The 17,102-nt window shown below is 35.7% G+C and overlaps 1 protein-coding gene across 2 annotated transcripts in view; it reads left to right on the top strand.

Moving 5' to 3' along the window:
* The first annotated feature begins 1,184 nt into the window (after positions 1 to 1,184).
* LOC109594299 (D-2-hydroxyglutarate dehydrogenase, mitochondrial) overlaps positions 1,185 to 17,102 on the top strand; it is a 36,859-nt gene continuing 20,941 nt past the window's right edge. The window contains exon 1 of one of the 2 annotated variants that reach the window (XM_020009508.2): positions 1,185 to 1,428. The gene's annotated coding sequence lies outside the window, so the exon portion shown is untranslated. Of the gene's footprint in view, positions 1,429 to 14,229; positions 14,406 to 17,102 lie in introns of those variants that run through there. The other variant, XM_020009507.2, reaches the window with a different exon arrangement.

Here is a 17,102-nt window from a genome sequence, read left to right on the forward strand (position 1 = left end):
AAGAATGTATATTGTATATTGGATACTGTATACTGTGGACTGTATACTGTATTCTGTATACTGTTTACTGTGTACTGTATAGTGTATACTGTTGTCTGTGGATTGTATACTCTTTATTGTATACTGTGTACTGTATACTGTATACTCTGTAGTGTATACTACTGTAGTTTGTGGACTGTATACTGTTTACTGTGTACTGTTTACTGTATACTCTATAGTGTATACTGTAGACTGTAGTCTGTTGACTGTATACTGTTTACTTTATACTGTATACTCTGTAGTATATACTGCATACTGTGAAATGTCAAATGTTATTTCTAAATTAATATAAAACAAAATTAGAAAAAGTGTGTGAAGAATTAATAAAATTCTTTGTAATATTAAATGATAAGTTATAATGAACCATATTGGAAAAGGCCCTGGGCCAACGTTAGCAGTAATATTAATCAAAATATTTGACGCCCCATTAAATTGTTAGGACAGCATTATAAAAATCCGACTAACGTAAATATTTTAAAGCCCCCCATTCCTTTTATCTCCCGTTTCAGTCAGTAATTGTCGGCTGACGTAACAGAACGATTGAAAAAAATGAAAAATGGAACATTGTCGGAGGTGCGAAAGTCCGGCGATGCATAAAATTTCATAATTGATGCCATCGAGCGTAAATAGTAGGCAAAGGGGGGAATGACAAGAAAACAATTCAATTGATACGTGCAGAAGCCGAAACGCTAATGACCGCGGCCTTATATAATCTCTAGTCGCGTTTCAAGGACACCAAACCAGGTCCGCATTTCAAAGATATTTGTACATATTTTTAACAAGCTCAAACAACTGTAAATAACATCTTCCCTTCTCTTAACTTCTCCTCAACACTGAATGAAGAAACCTCATTAAAGATCGAAGAAGATTTCTTGTAGAGTTAAAGGATTATGTGAAAGTTAAGATCTAACGCCAAAGCTTTAAAAAGAGACAAGATCAATCATGAACGAAAGAAGAGCAATCAGAGGAGCAGAGTAAATTAATGGACGGAAACGTGCAACTAAAAGCAGAGACGCGCATCAACAATGGAAAAAATGTAAATAGTTGGCAACGTTACAAAGCACTTTCATTATCATTAACAAAACCCAGCCCGTTACGGATCTGCAGTTCAACATGTTAAATTCCTGAGTCGTCGAATAGGTTAAGTCGTTTTATTTTTATAAATCATAAAGACACAAGTCCGCTATCGGCCGTCCCGGCGATAAGCAAAAGTTTATTTTCGTTGAGCGAGAAGCGCATAAAAGTGAAACAGTGCCTTTGTAATTAGCAGTGTGTTTAGCCAGATGATCTGCATTGTGCGCAGTGTGGGATTATTTTCGTTGCGTCCGTAGTGGCGGTGGTCGCAGTACCGAGAACACAAACACAGGATAAACGGGTGTGGGACGTGGGGTAAGTAAACACCAAGATGTTGGCTATCGTGTGCGTGTGAACAGGTTAAAACTGTCGACGTCAGGAAAATCGTAAACTGTTGAGACGTGCTCACCACATAAATACACGTGCTGTCTGCCTGGCCGGACCCGGAGCGGGAGATTCAACCGAGAAACTGATCAATAACAATCAACAGCGTAATATTTATTATTAAATCAACTCCACAAGATATTTATTATTTTGGTTATCAACACCAGTTCCAAACAATATTAAAAATGTTGATGAAAGTAAATAATCCAACAAATTAAATGTAAAAACAATGAAACTTTCAAAGAGATTAAATAATTCAAAAGTATAAAGCACAAACTAAATTAATTTGCAGCTTTTTACGAATAAATAAAAAATAAAATATAATTTACTATAACTATAAGAAATCAGTATTAAATATAGAATTTCTGTTTGATCTGTCAGAAATTAACTGTAAAGCTTTTAAAATTCATAAGAGATTAAATAATTCAAAAGTATAAAGCATAAACTAAACTAATTTGAAGCTTTTACAAATCAATTTTGCCAAAGCTTAAACTTGATCTAACATACATTAAGTTTAGATATGTATTATTGTAATGCAGTTTCACTATTTAGTAGATAATACAGAATTTGAAGTTTTTGAAACTTTTAAGTTTAGAAATAAACATACAGGAAGTTTGTTTCAATTTCCACAACCTTCATCATTTGGAGGAATACTTCTTAAATTAATTTCCTTAATCAAATTATGATTAAATGATTAATATCAACCAGGAGGTGCAAGGGGAGTGAATTTCTTGAAGAAATATGTCTAAAACTTGACTTTTAATGTAGTTATAAGTTCTCAGAAATGGGTTAAAAAAGATATGGAATAGATTTATACATTTTTTTAACCTAAATATTGGGAGAAATCAAATCATGGCCATATGCAAATTTATTGATTTACATTTGAAATCTTCTTAAGATTTTATTTAATACAACTGAATTTATCAGCTCACTTAACAGTGAGTAAAAAGTTGTGCGTCACACTTGCTGTGTCAAACGAAGTGAACATAATCTGCGGTGTTGGTTATCTCGCCAAGAAACTTCACTCGCAATCTGTACCCGGGAACATTGCTCGTCCCGACTGATAATCCGAAACGGATGAAGGAAAACCTCTTCTGGCGTCTGTTGGATTGATTATTTGTTTATCTCAACGCAAATATTTGCCTATTTATCTGTCGGACGTCGAGCAACAATAATTACGAGCCTCCCTCGGCGTGGAAGGCCGCAAAATTGGATTGCCGACCGGCGACACGGAATTTTTATTTAGCATTAATAAAATAGCTGCGGGCTTTTTACCTCGTAGCTCGACGCTTATCACGTAATTCGGTTACGAGTCAGACAGGCAGTTAGTTCATTGCACACCGCTCTCGCATCATGCCTCACTTCCCGCCGATGTTATATTTAAATAAAATTGATGGGAAAATATCGAACCGCACCGAACACCGAACACCGTCATCATCGTCATTTGATCAGGAGCCCGTGAACATTTCACCCATCCACCAGCTCCGCCGCAGACGCTGCCTACTTCGAAATTGCCTTTTGCCGAAGAGGAAATTGCCAGTTACTGGTAAAAAGCACCGGCTAATCGGGATATCGAACGGCTATTTAAATTTGGTTTTTATTCAAACGACGAATAAGTTATTAGCTACTTTAAATTAGAAGTCCATACAAATGTCTAGAGGACTGAATGACAGAAAGTTCTATAGTTTTTGAACGAGTAATAATTAATAAATTTCCACAATATATTAAGAGTGATTTTTATTTGTTTATTTATTCTAATTTTTTGATACTGACAGGACTGATAATAAAATAAGAACCTATACAAATTTAGGCTCACAATATTTCCATATAACATTTTATAGTTTTTAACAAACAATAATTACCAAAATTACAAAACAGGATTCTAATATTAATTCATTTATTTTTATTCTAATTTTTTATTTCAAAATGACTGATAATAAGATTAGAAATTGATCTATGTATTTTAATTAAATATCTTAAGCAAAATTCTACAAATTTTAACGAGTAATAATTAATAATTTTGGGTGATGGAATAAAGATACTAATTATAGTTCTTATATATTCAATTTTTCCTTATTTTTTGTTACACACATGACCAAAAACCATTCAGATTACTGAAAACAAGACAGATTGAGATTCAAGAAAGTAATTAATTATTACCATTAATTTAAATAGTTTAAATTTAAATAAAATCATTTGTAAATTTAAATAAAAGGTAATAAGATAAAAGATATTATTAATAAATAGATGTATATTCCATATTTTGCAGTAATTACAAATTTCTTCCATATGAATAATGTTAGTAATTCACTTTTATTACAGAGTTCGATATGTCGAACACTAAACACGTAATTATAGTTTTATAATACAAATATTAAAGCTATCATTAGAAGTGAATGAATACATAAATTGAAGAATTTGTATTAGGTGTCACGTACACACGTGTGACAAATAAATGGAAATGTGTGACGTTACTTCAGCACTGGAGGAAGTCAAATAACAATTATTAAACATTAAACAACAACAACATTAAATTATATTCGAATGCACCAATTAGAAATTTAGGAAAGTTAAAGTTGTTGTAGCGTTCATTTAAACTTTGGCAAAGCTCACTTCAGAAAGTTTTTAACGATCAAAACGCAACGAGAAAAAAGTTAAAATCGACAAATGCCGATAAAAAGTGCTGTCAAGATAAAAGTTGACGACGTCTCCCAAGAGCAAGTCCTCGAATACGTCCAGAATAACACTTAGCATGGGGCATTCTTATCGCACAACAAACTTTCAGTTCCCCGTTCCACGTTTCCATCCCGATGAAAATGATTTTACAACGACTCGTCGCAGATCGTAAAAAAAGTATTTTGTTAACCCGCGTGCTAATTAATTTATAAGCGGCCTAGTTTACGACAATAATAAATTTGTGGGCGATAAAAAATAATTGGATAAATTATTATCAGCTGAACGTTTGTTACCTCATGCCGAGTGCTCCGCATTTTCGATTAATGGGGCGGCTCACAGTTTATTGGCTTGTGCATCTGCCTCAAGAAAATGTTCGATTACTATAAATTAAGTTAACTCAGTCGATTGCCAAAAATGCGGTGCCACTAAAACCACCTTGGAAAGCTGAAGATTCATTAGGTTAATATCTAATTTGTCTTTTATGGTATTCTACATATCTGGGCCCTTATTAATTCTACGTATCTATTGCATACCTTTATTTGTTTCTGAGGTACTGTTCACACATGGAGTAAGTAATTAAAACGTGTCCATCATCAATAATTGTGAAGTTAAAAAGGCCATTCTTGGTACACAAGTAAATAAAATAGTATCTCACCAACAGCTATTTATAGCATTCTAAAATATTAAACAGGGTGTTTGGTATTTCCTGTTGTGTCTCACATTAAATACCAAAAAGTTCAGCAAATTAAATAAAGCCCTCACCAACCAACAATATAATTGGTGCTTGAATATGAAGAAATCTGAAGATTTTGTTGGAACCCTGTTAGTTTATTGTGCATGACGCCTACAAGGCGATGTATCGTAAACTGCAATCCCAGAAAAGTGTGCGGTGTGCCGTAATCGGAAACCGGATATACAGTAAGAAGGCGTTAATCCTTCCGGTTTAGTGATATAATTTAAATAATCTCGTGTTGCCTGTTGCGTTTAAACTAAACAGGAAGTTGTCCACTACGATTTTTCCCTAATTAGAATTTTAATTATTTTTTAACAATAATCAGTCCGGACAGCACATTTTCACGTCCAATTGATCGGACCGTCGTAATTCAACTTTCCCATTATCTTTGACGTTCAAATTACAGGGGGTGACTGTTTTACATCACAACCGCATTTTATTGTAATTTTTTATAATTATGTAATGGCGTATTAATAATATGTGTATTATGGATATAATTATACACCAACTTGTGACAGAGGTAGGTAATAAAAATGTAAATAAATCCAAACCTTGCTGAATCAAGTTAACCTGATTTATATATTTTTTTTGTACTACAATTTTATTCAATTATTTATAAATTTAAAAAAAAAACTATTCATATTATTTATGTTATAATACAAAGTATTTAATGGTTTATAAATAGTTTAGTTAATTGATCCCACTTTAATATTTAATTGAATTTTTTTCTCCAACACTTGAAACTACAATAAGTTTTTTAATTAGTAAAATAGGCGCCTAATCGCTGACGTCACCGGTGCCCATATAGTAATTTATTTGTCTATTTGAATTAGCTGTAGTTTTCAATCCATAGAAAAAATGTCCCCACTTTTATATAAAAGTATTTTAGCAATGTTGAATAGAGTATAGATTTGTTGTCAGTGTGGAGAATTTTGGTGAAAATCGGTGACGAAATATCGAACAAAAATGCAGCAGTCTCGTCCATAAATCCCACTTACGCGACCCTTTTTCATTGTATCATCCCCGCGAGTTTGGACTCTCGGCTCTCTGTGCACTCACCTCCGGAAAATACAATCACGCCAAATGTAAAAATCCCCTTAACCCAGGTCTGAGTGGCTGAGACCGCCCCGCGAACTTTCCTCTTATTATTAAGTTTGCGCAATAAACTTTTCCGTCGTTTTTAATAAAGCGGATTTCTTGAAAAGATTTAATATGGTTGTAAGTGGCCGAGGTCTGGTCTGGGCACGATATTAAAATTTTTATGTACACCTATGACTGTCTCAAAGGTAGACTGCTACAAAGGAAGGGAACTAATAAAGAAGCTGTGATGAAAATTCACGTTATAAGTTCCATGAAAATTTTATGCACGTACGAGAAACACAACGGTGTGAGAATTGGGGCAATGTTAATGACGGGCAGTAAAATGCTGAAATATTGCTATCTAATTGAAAGAAACTTTGAAATAACGAAATAAGGAAGTTAATTGTGGGTTAATTAACATTATTTCACACCTTGTTAGGTTCTCCTATTCTCGTATAACCATTCTTTTGAAATCTGAACAAAAAAGATTGTGTAGTGTAATTTAATTCATTAGTGCATATGGCTTTCAATTTCTCCTGCAATTTAACATATTTTTGTCAATTAATTGTCATATTTTTAATGTATTATCAGGTTAATAATAAATAAAATGAAGGCTTATAATTTTAAAATTAATTGCCTGTAACTTTTGTTAATAAGCTTTTGTACTTATAACTTAAAATTAAGGACTTATAAGTATTGAAAACTTAATTTAAAATCTAAATTACATATTATTAATAAATCATAATTTAATAAATTGGTTGAAATGTCTCTCACATTAAATATAAAATGGTTTTTTCACTTAAATATTGCATTTAAATTGGAATCGATAGTATAAGTACATATAATTTTTTTAATAATCTTCAGTAATTTTCAAAAGTTGATAACATTGAGTAATATTAATAAATCATGGTGTGTATTATTTATCTTTAGGTTAAAATTCAAAAGGTTACAGATTCCAAATGCCCAAATTATTGTTGTTTTAATCCGTTTTGTTTAGTTCCCTCTGGTAACATTAATAAACACAGGACGACCTTTCGTGAAGACCAGATGAAACTCACAATGGTTTTTACTCTCACAAACTTCAATAATTTATTTATATTAGCCCAAAGCCATATAGAAATACATATATTTATTTCAACACGCAAAATACGGTTTTAAAGCTTTCAAGCTACATACACGGAGTATTTGACATGCGAGATTTATTCCCGAACTGGTTTTTTTCAGCACGTTGACGTGGCAAATATGCAGAAAACTATTTCGCAAAAGTGTAGAGAAAACAATTCGTGAACATGTCGAGGAAAACAACAACGGAACGGACGCCCCTCTGTTTGCACGCTTCATTTACAAGACAAACGGTGCAATTGGCAGATCGTGTCCGAAACAAAGCGTTTCCAAAGTGCAGGGGTGAACGGGCAAAATTAAACGATAAATCTCGGAGGAGGACTTTATTAAAATAACCACCGTGATGTTCACTTATATGGCAAAAAAAATATTAATTAATTAGGGAAGCAGTGGGAAATTTTGGAAACCGCAGTTGGTGGTCGCAACCCTCTTCTCGGAGTGCATTGGATTTCGATCCGTGATGGATATCCCGATAAACCCACTTTCTCGGCATTGTTATCGCCGACATTACCATGATGGGGGGTGCGTTTCGAGGGAAATCTATGTCGGGCTGTTCACGACCCGATGAATTCGTAAAATGGGGATGAAGAAATCGATTGCGATTCCACCCGGCGGCGAGCAAGGAACCCGCGATAAGAAAAACGGACTAATGCCTTCAAATCAGCGGTCCATGACTCTGCACCATCATCCCGGCGTTTGCGATTTCTCTTTCCACCGGGTTTTTTGTTGCCATCCACCGAAAGGTATGTCGGTTTAGATAAAACGTGACAGTATGAATTTCCAGCAGGAGTGTTGACTTACTGCCCATCTAAATCTTAATGAAAACAATTTTAACAAAGGCAAAGGATGTTATCAACTTGAAATCATCAAATTTTACTTCGGACGAAAATTTTGACGTTTAATTGATGTTTTAATTACTTTTTCTTTCGCCTTTTAATAAGTACAGTTATTTCTTGTCCTGATGGTGCGTCGTTGTCCTAAGTTTATCACGCAATATAGTCCAGTAATTAAATTCATAAACAGTCGTAAAAAGGGTTTATTCGCATTGTATCTCTATGAATTGGAATTTTCAAGTATCTGTTATACTGAGGCTCCTAAAATTTACGTCCTGGAAGACAAGGTCGTAAAACTTTTGAGTTATGGACTTTAAATTTGTCCATTAAATTTTTTAATTGTTGTAATCATGATGTTAATACATAAAATCGTCAGTTGTGCAAACTTAGGAAAGACCTTCTCACTTTGAAATTATGGCGGAAGTGTTTCCAGCCACGTATTACAGCGAAATTTCTTTCCACTCGACGTTCGACGTACCAGGGGTGGATATCTTCGACACAATAAAGCAATAGGCGTAGGTAGTTGCAGACACAATAACCGTCCCGAATTTAAATTCCAAATGTGTAGCGGATCCAATATAAAGTGAAATATGTGGAGCGAGGAGCAAGGATAACGGACACGTTTTAGCACTTGGCTGCTCCTGTCGAATTGAACAAGCCATAAAATACAAATGGCAGCAGAGTCGTCGTGTCGCTCCAAACTGGCCCGATTCTTCTTTTTACATTTTTTGGTTGGGCTGCACTAAAAATTATGTACACGATGAAAAGATCGGTCGTATGTCAATACCGGAGTGGCGCAGGAGATCGATAAAACGTGAGGCGTGATCAGGAAGTTACGGTTATTTCGTTGCAACTTCTATTTTTATTTTATTCGATCCCACAAAAGATCTCGAAGATATTAAACTTTAATTTGGCGTGGATGTAATTAAAAACAAAATACAGGTTCTTGAAAACATGCACATGATTGGAATCCGTCCCCTTTAGGTTGTGAGGCACCTGATTCCCGATTCAGGTAACGGGAATAGATAGAATTTAATGACAGGTTAAGCCCCATCATAATCACCGCTTATAAATATACGGCATCGACGCCAAAGTGGCAATTTCGTCCTGTGAACTTATAATATCGGATTAATGGTTATAATCAAGGGTCGTTATTTTGTGTCATGGAATATATCCATTTTTCTATGGAGATAAGGCTGTTCAGGTTCTGCGAAACATGAATGATGAATATTTTCTTATCTTTTTTTATACACCGTTTTTTAAGACTCGTTTAAATATTTAATTAATATTTTATGTTAAAAATACATTCTGAATTTCTGTTTGATATTGATTTTTCTATAGTTGTATCAAAATATATTATAATCTTGATTTACTTTGGGATGAGGATTAAAGTCTTATATGAATTTGTACATGTTAAAAATTGTCTTAGATATATTTGGATCAATTTATCAGTTTCAAAAGTTACATTGTAATTAATTTGTGAAGAGTTTAGATTTTGACTTAATTACCTTTTTATAAGGAAATTAAATTATTAGTTTGAACAAAATTTAAAAAATGGCTATGAAAGTTATCTTACAATCTTATCTTTATAAACTGATTTTAATATTTAGATAACTTTATATGATTGTTAGAAGACCAAACACTTATTTTATATTGATTTTCTCATACATATATTAAAACACAATTTAATCATTATGTATTTTCAGATAAGATTTAATCTTTAACATTAGTCATTTGTAAACGTTAAAAATTAGCTTGACACTTGTGAATTTCGAAAGTTTCACTGTAATAAAATCAAATAAAAGTTGTACATTTTATATTGATTTCTTATAATTACATTAAAATATTCTTAAGACGTCAGACATTTATGTTAAGTCACAATAACACAGTGTCTTACTTATTGTAATGGCACATTTTAGTCATAGTGTGCTCCTGAATGTTCCCTTGACAACACTTGATAAGCCCATAACGTACCATCAGTGAGAGATAATAAAAGTGGTGCAATACTCAAGAAGCATTTTTGAGAGCCAACCTAAAGGTACCAAAGTAATCCCTTAAACACATAATTCCGCTGGAGATTATGAAATCCAGATTTTTAGAGCGTCTCACTGGCGAAATTCAAATTAATTAACGTAAGCCGTAGACAGGCAGTCAGCGTCATTATATCAAATTCCATATTGTGCGGGGGTCCTTATTAGCGTTATCTTATTACGGCGGTTTCGGGGTGAAGGAGGACTCGTCTTGATTTCAAGGGAGAGCCAGTCGAGGCGGCGGTGGCAGTTTTCAAGGAGCTGAACACTCGTTCGCTTTACACGCCCCCGTACTCACAATTGTCTCACTTCGCAGTTTCAGGTTTCCATGGGGATGCTCGGAAGTTCGTTAGTGTCTGATGACATGTTTCGTTTGTGCACGGTGTCACGCCACGCTTGACACTCGTTCCATCGATTAATATCGTTGCTACAATCGAGTCATTCCTAGTTTTTCGGGCATTAAAATTTCATCTCCGAAGTGGAGAGCCCCACCCTCAATCTTGGACCGCCGATAAATATTTCAGTGGACCAACCCGTGCAGTGAGAAATCACATGTCAGAATAAACAGTAATCGGGTAAGATGTGTCGGGGGGCAAATTACTAAGTTTCCACTGGCAAACTTGGACAGTTAGGAGGATCGTTGGGCCCGCACGTTTGCCGTCAACCCACGATATACGCTCGCAGGAGAAAAGGAGGAGGGTGAAGGCCAAAGGGACAGGAAACAGTGTGGAACACTCCGAGCCACAGATAAGACCGGCTGCGTGGGTTATGTGATTATCTCCGGCGTCTGCTTCGGCATTGCAGATTATAAGCTCACGACGGCCTCGTGTTTGCACTGGCGGCCGGAAATTTTCCTTTTTTCGATTTCGGCTGTTCGCCTTCCAATCAATAAAAACGTTCATGAACGGAATACAAGGGGGAATTCGAAAAATTTAATTAATCTTGGCCGGGCTCCGAATTAACACTGCTTCTTCAGCCGTGTAATTCTTAAATTCTCCATTGCATCGCTCTTTTTGGCCTTTCTTTGTGGATGTTGAATAACGATAATAATGGACAATCCTGGCATTCGATGTTTCCTATTCCCATTTAATAATTAAACAGTTGATTTGACGAGTCAATTGTTGTGCCACATTACAGGATCAACAGGAACAAATCAACGTGTAATCTCGTGCCATTGTGCCAAGTACATGCCCAAAACACAGCAAACATTAATCAAATCCCACCCAGTAATTACAATTTAATAACTCCCTGCCAGTTATTTCCATTTGAGCAATCCCATGCCTCCATTCTTTCGGCAGTGCATCAATAGAGCGTTCTCTCTGCACGCCATTCATGCGTTATCAATCACTTACACACCATTCGCGGTGCGTTCGTTCATCAATCCACAAAGGGAAGTCGACGCATCGCTTTTTCCCAGTTTTCCTTCGATTTCCTTGGTCCCCCAGCTCTCCGGAGTCAATGTACTAGACGTAAGGAGAGTGTTTTTACGAAATATATTGACATACACTGATGCTTTCATAATGCTTCTTTGTAATCTGGTAATGTGGTAGACGAGAAACTTTGTGCTAGATGGATTCTATTGAGCAAGCCAAACTTTAATCTTTATACTAACACAATACAGGAATCGTCAAAAAACTTGGGAACTTAATAAACAACTATGATGATGGTGTTTCTGAAGTTGAAGTATTAATTCACATGAAAAATGTCTTTCCTGGGGACATGGTTGAGTATTTCTTTATCTTACACTTTAGAAATATTGTCTACAAGCAACATTAATGCATAATGATCGCCATATAAGCGAAGCCACAGTTTCAGTAGGCTTAGATCCTCTTTAATCCTTCAGGTGTTCCTTTCATTTCAGGATTTGGCTCGTTATATTTTGAGGGAAGTCGACGCATCGCTTTTTCCCACTTTTCGTTCGATTTTTTTGGTCCCCCAGCTCTTGGAGTCAATGTACTAGACGTAAGGAGAGTGGCGTGGGTGATTTTTACGAAATATATGTGCTAGTGGAGCTTTCATAATGCTTCTTTGTAATCTAGTAATGTGGTGGACGAGAAACTTTGTGGTAGATGAATTCCATTGAGCAAGGCCAAACTTTAATCTTTATAGTTCTTTACTTCACAAAACAGGAGTCATCAAAAAACTTAGGAACTTAATAAACAACTATGATAGTGGCGTTTCTGAAGTTGAAGTCTTAATTTAGATAAAAAGTGTCCTTCCTGGGGACCTGGTTGGGTATTTCTTTATTTTATTCTCTATAAATATTGTCTACAAGCAACATTAGTGTCTAATGACCGCCATACAAGCGAAGCCACAGCTTCAATAGGCTTAGGTCCTCTTTAATCCTTAAGGTATTCCTTTCATTTCAGCATTTGGCTCGTTATATTCTAAGGTGGAGTCGCGGTCGAACACTTTCGTTATCTCTGCGATATGCATCCCAATTATGCAAAACGGGAGCTTAACGCAACGTTTGCAAAAGGAATATTTAAATGGAGAATATAATTGGAGTGTTGTTTCGGGGGCTTTGTCGAAGATTCGTTTCTGTGGCACCGACCGACGAAAATATAATTACTCCCGTTCCGAACTTCTGAAAAGGAGTATTAAGCCCCCTCCTGAAAGTGTATCGCACGAGAAGAAAAAATAATTGCGACGCATTTTCGATGCTAATTCTGGATGGGTTCGACGCCGGCGGCGGCAATTAGCTAAAAAACGGGGACGTGTTTTTTCGCACAGCAGGATTTCCTCTCGCAAAGTTTTCACGTAAATCTCCTGAAATGTGAAATGGTGTGGTCTGGAGTGTACTCACTCTAATGTAAAATGATTATCTACGATAGACAGGGAAGTTTTTAAATATGCTGAGACTAATGTTGAGCTTGAAACTTTAGTGTTTGCTGTAAGTTGTTTTTCAATTCAGTGACTGACATTTTCGCTTTCTGAAACCTTTTTCTGCTCCGCTGGATATTAAAACAGCGTCTCTGTAAAGGAAAACTTATAAAATATTAAAGGGCCTTAAAATTCCCAAAATTCACGAAACACTCTAAAATTCTTCAAAAGCAGCAGAATAAAGCCTGGCAAAGAAGTGTCGGCTTTGATTTGGCAGGGTCGAGGGAGGCTAAATGGGAAAATGGTGAAATGATGTAGGAGAGAAACGAAAATGAAATTCGAACGAAATTATGAGGGTTAACCATAAGTACAGGGGCATAATTCTCCTTCGCCATAAACTCTACGTCAAAGTGGGAATGATTTAAAGAGAAAAAATTCATTTTGTGTCAAAACGATTGTCGAACGTTCATGTAACAACCTGAAAACTAGTTGTTAAAATTAATTAACTTGCAAGTGTTCTCGACCACGTAAAATATCAATCACTGCATTCAGATCAAGGCAATCGATGCCGTGGCAAAACAGGAAACTAATTAATTTAGTTGGACGTAAATTCGGATTAAAGCATAAAGTTAAGGATGGAGAATATGAACAAGTGAAACAGTGTGATTTATATCGGAAATTCAACTATAAAAAGTTTATTTTTATATTGACATATATATAATTAATTAATGGGGATATCACAGCTGTGAGTAATGTGTGGTACTCAGCACACGTTCAACAGGAACGCCAAAACAACAAGTGTACCAAAAACAATTTATTCACGGCATCTGAGACCGCGAACGGCTCCGCCACCCCCAACATTTGGCGGCGACAGCACAAGAAATAGTGGTCGGACAAAACAAAACGGTGCGGCGTGCAAAACGGAAAAGTTGATAATATTCACCCGATGGTTATAACGAGATATTGGCCTGACAAAGAAACGGAGCGAGGCCAGGGCCAGGGTCGACCCCTGGGCCACCAGAGAGACGGGGGTGTGTATTGATCGGAGGGCCGGCCGGCATCTCTCCTCAACAACGTGGGTTCGCCCTGTAGTCAGACCTACGCGACAATCCCCGCGGAGGGAGAAAAGAAACCCATTCTATTTTTGGACTCGATCTTAGTCCCAACAAAAAAACTAACTATCAATCCTATATTTAGTTGTCTTCGGTTTCTACATTGTGATCCAGAAGATGAGCTGAAGCAAGGCCCATTAAAAGCTTTAAAAGTTATGCCACAACAACAATAACATCAGTTCCTGGTGGTGCCTCCCCCACAAACACTGGTCGTGACTAATCTTTGTCAAAGCTGGGACTTATGGACGGTTAAATTTGGCAACGCCTGCGTTGTTTCTGTTTGCAAGTGCACGAGTGACGAGCGAGTCTCCAAAATAAAACCTCACACACAATGTGGAAGCTTTTCTCGTGCTTTCAGACGCCGCACTGAACGGTTTGTTTATTGTTTATGGGATGCGCGATTCGACCAAGTGTTTTGCCAGGGTGATGTTTACGTTCTGTGCCAGTTCTGTTTTTGGGCATGACCGACGTGGATTATTAAACGTGATTACTTTTTCGAGTGAGTATGCTCGAGACATGTGCTTGTTTCTATGTATAAATGTGTGTCGAGGAAAATACAATAAAGGCTGTTTTATGTGTTGAATTCGTCAGTTAGGATTATACATGTGGGACCTAACCCAACTTCTGAGATAAATTGGAACACAATGAATTAGATGATCTAATAGGTTTTGATTGGTGGAGCCTTTTAAAAACTTCATACTCATCCTTCCTAAGTAATTAATTTAATGCAAAAATATTAAGAAAGAATTTGACATCTATACACTACCACACCAAAGTATATGAAATTTTACATGAAATGTCACTAAATTTACACGAATTTCTTGAATAATAACAAACAATTGTCCTTCTTTATTGACTTCTTTTGTTTCCTTTTGGGTTTCCTCATTCTCTTGTTTGTGTTGAGTGTCATAAAGTATGTTTCGTGTTCTTTTCCCTCATTTGTGAGTTTCTTGCTTTGTATCTGCAAAGGTTGAGTTTTCCCTAATGGATTTCGCAGTCGATTGTGTCCTTTAATGAATATTAAACTCCATTTTTTATCGGTCGTTAACATTATGAAGATTACAGTATGCAATATTCTTGTTGTTTACTTCCAAAATGAGCAGCGAGGAGTCTCAGTCTAGTATCCATCGTAATACTAAATAATTTTACAGCCTTTAGTTTATTCTTATCTTACTATACTGAGGATATAGTTATTCTTTCAATAACTATAAGAACCTTATTCAATATAGTTTAAAACTACTATTAAAATAATGACTTACTTTTATAAACTTTAGTGATAGTTTACTCTTTTATTCCTCCAAATAATGAGTGAAAAAATTGAAACAAACTTTCTATATGTTAAACTTCAAAGCTCCAAAAACATCAAACTTCAAAAATTAGTACAGTAAAACCTACATAACTAAGTTATAAGGTTTATGTTGTTGTTATGTTATACTTGATGAAAGAAAAAAGTTTTGTGTCTATAGAAATTTATTGGTTACATTAAAAATAAATACAAAATATAGTTTTACTAGTACATCATTCCTCCCTAATTACTTCCAAAATGACCCCCGGATTGTATTGCCTTATCTTCTTTTGCTTCTTGGGCACCTCCTTCTTTTCAAACTGTGGTGAACGAGCATCGACGTCCCTCTTCAAGTTGGAAGTCTTCCCTGCCAAATTCCTCAACCGATTTTGTTCCTTAATATCCTGAAGTTCATCATGGAACTCCTTGAATTCCTCGTCGGTCGTCAACGTGGTATAGAGATCACAGCTTTCAATATTGTTGGTATTGTTTAGTTCTAAAATGAACAGCAACCACTGCTCGATAGTTTCAGTTTGGTGAGACAACAACCTCAGTCTGACTTCCATCAAAATGCTGGACCACTTTGTTTTACATTCTTCTTTGAACGTGTCTCCGTTCAATAGACACTGCAAACTGAACAATTTGATGTCCTCCTCTTTGGGGGAGCTCACTAGTTTGAACAGGAGATTAGTAAGTGGAACCAGGAGGAAACTATCCTTAGTTTTGAAGTAAAAGTAACCCAGGATCTTAATGAAGGCACGTAAGTCACTGTCGCTGTTTTCAATTTTCCTGCTGGCGTCTATAAACTTCTTGAAAAGGTGCTTGACGAAGGCGTTCCTTAGATTTTCGTCGTGGACGCTCTCGTTAGTAAATTTGTCGTTGCTCAACAAAATGATGGTTTTGGTTGCCAGTTCATTTTCGTCCACGCACCGGCGGTATAGTTTTTTGACGCTCTTCATCACGTCTTCCTTTTTGGAGCATGTCTTTTTCCAGGCTTGAAGAATCATGCCGGCTTTTAGGTCGAAGAGCTTCCAGTCGTCGTCACGTTTCAGCATCTTGATTTTGGTGAATAAATCTGAGTAGTCGGTCTTGCTTACTTGTTTGGCCATTGTTTAGGTGTTCGGTAAAGTGTTTGGATATTGAAATGTGTTGGTTGTGATTGAAGCAAAGGTTTGACATGATTTTATACACGAAACATTTTTACCTAGTGGTTAATTCGTCTAAAATTATATTTTTTGGATTAAATTAAGCAAAATATGTTTGAATTACCAGGTAAAAATGTTCTCTTAAATTTTATTATGTGTATTAGTAGTAATTCTTCTTTTCAGCAAAAATTATTTGCCCCCATTTCTTTTGAAATATTTTTAATACGGTCTTAACAGTAAATAATTTACATACAGTTTCATAATTAATTAGAGACTTTCACTATTGATTTATATACGACTAATATTAATTACTGTTTTGATTGATTAAATTGTAAACGAATAATTAAAAGGTATTAAGCAACAATTTATTTTAATTAAATTTTATCAAGTTAATTAACACAAGTGGGTTCGGAAAGGAAAAACTGTCACTGTCAAGTCTATTGCAACCTACTAGATTAACTTTTTGTCCTTGATTGTCACCAAGGTAACTGATAAAACCAAGAAATGACTCCAAAACTCAAACAAAAAAGCAGAAAAAAGCGTAAGTTTTACGAGAGTGACCATAAATCAAAAACAGGTTACTCTTCTTGTTAATTGCATTTTTCCCATTAGCATTACGGTAATAACAGTACATTTAGCTGACATCAAAACCATGACGAATTCCAACAAAAACGGCCCCATTTGATCGGATGTCGCAAGGTCGAAAAAAATGCAGCGTGTCGCCCCCCGAAAACGGGTCGCAGGTAGAAAAATTCTGGTGTTTTTG

The sequence above is a fragment of the Aethina tumida genome, chromosome 4 (assembly GCF_024364675.1).
Source record: "Aethina tumida isolate Nest 87 chromosome 4, icAetTumi1.1, whole genome shotgun sequence".
NCBI classification, from domain to species: domain Eukaryota; kingdom Metazoa; phylum Arthropoda; class Insecta; order Coleoptera; family Nitidulidae; genus Aethina; species Aethina tumida.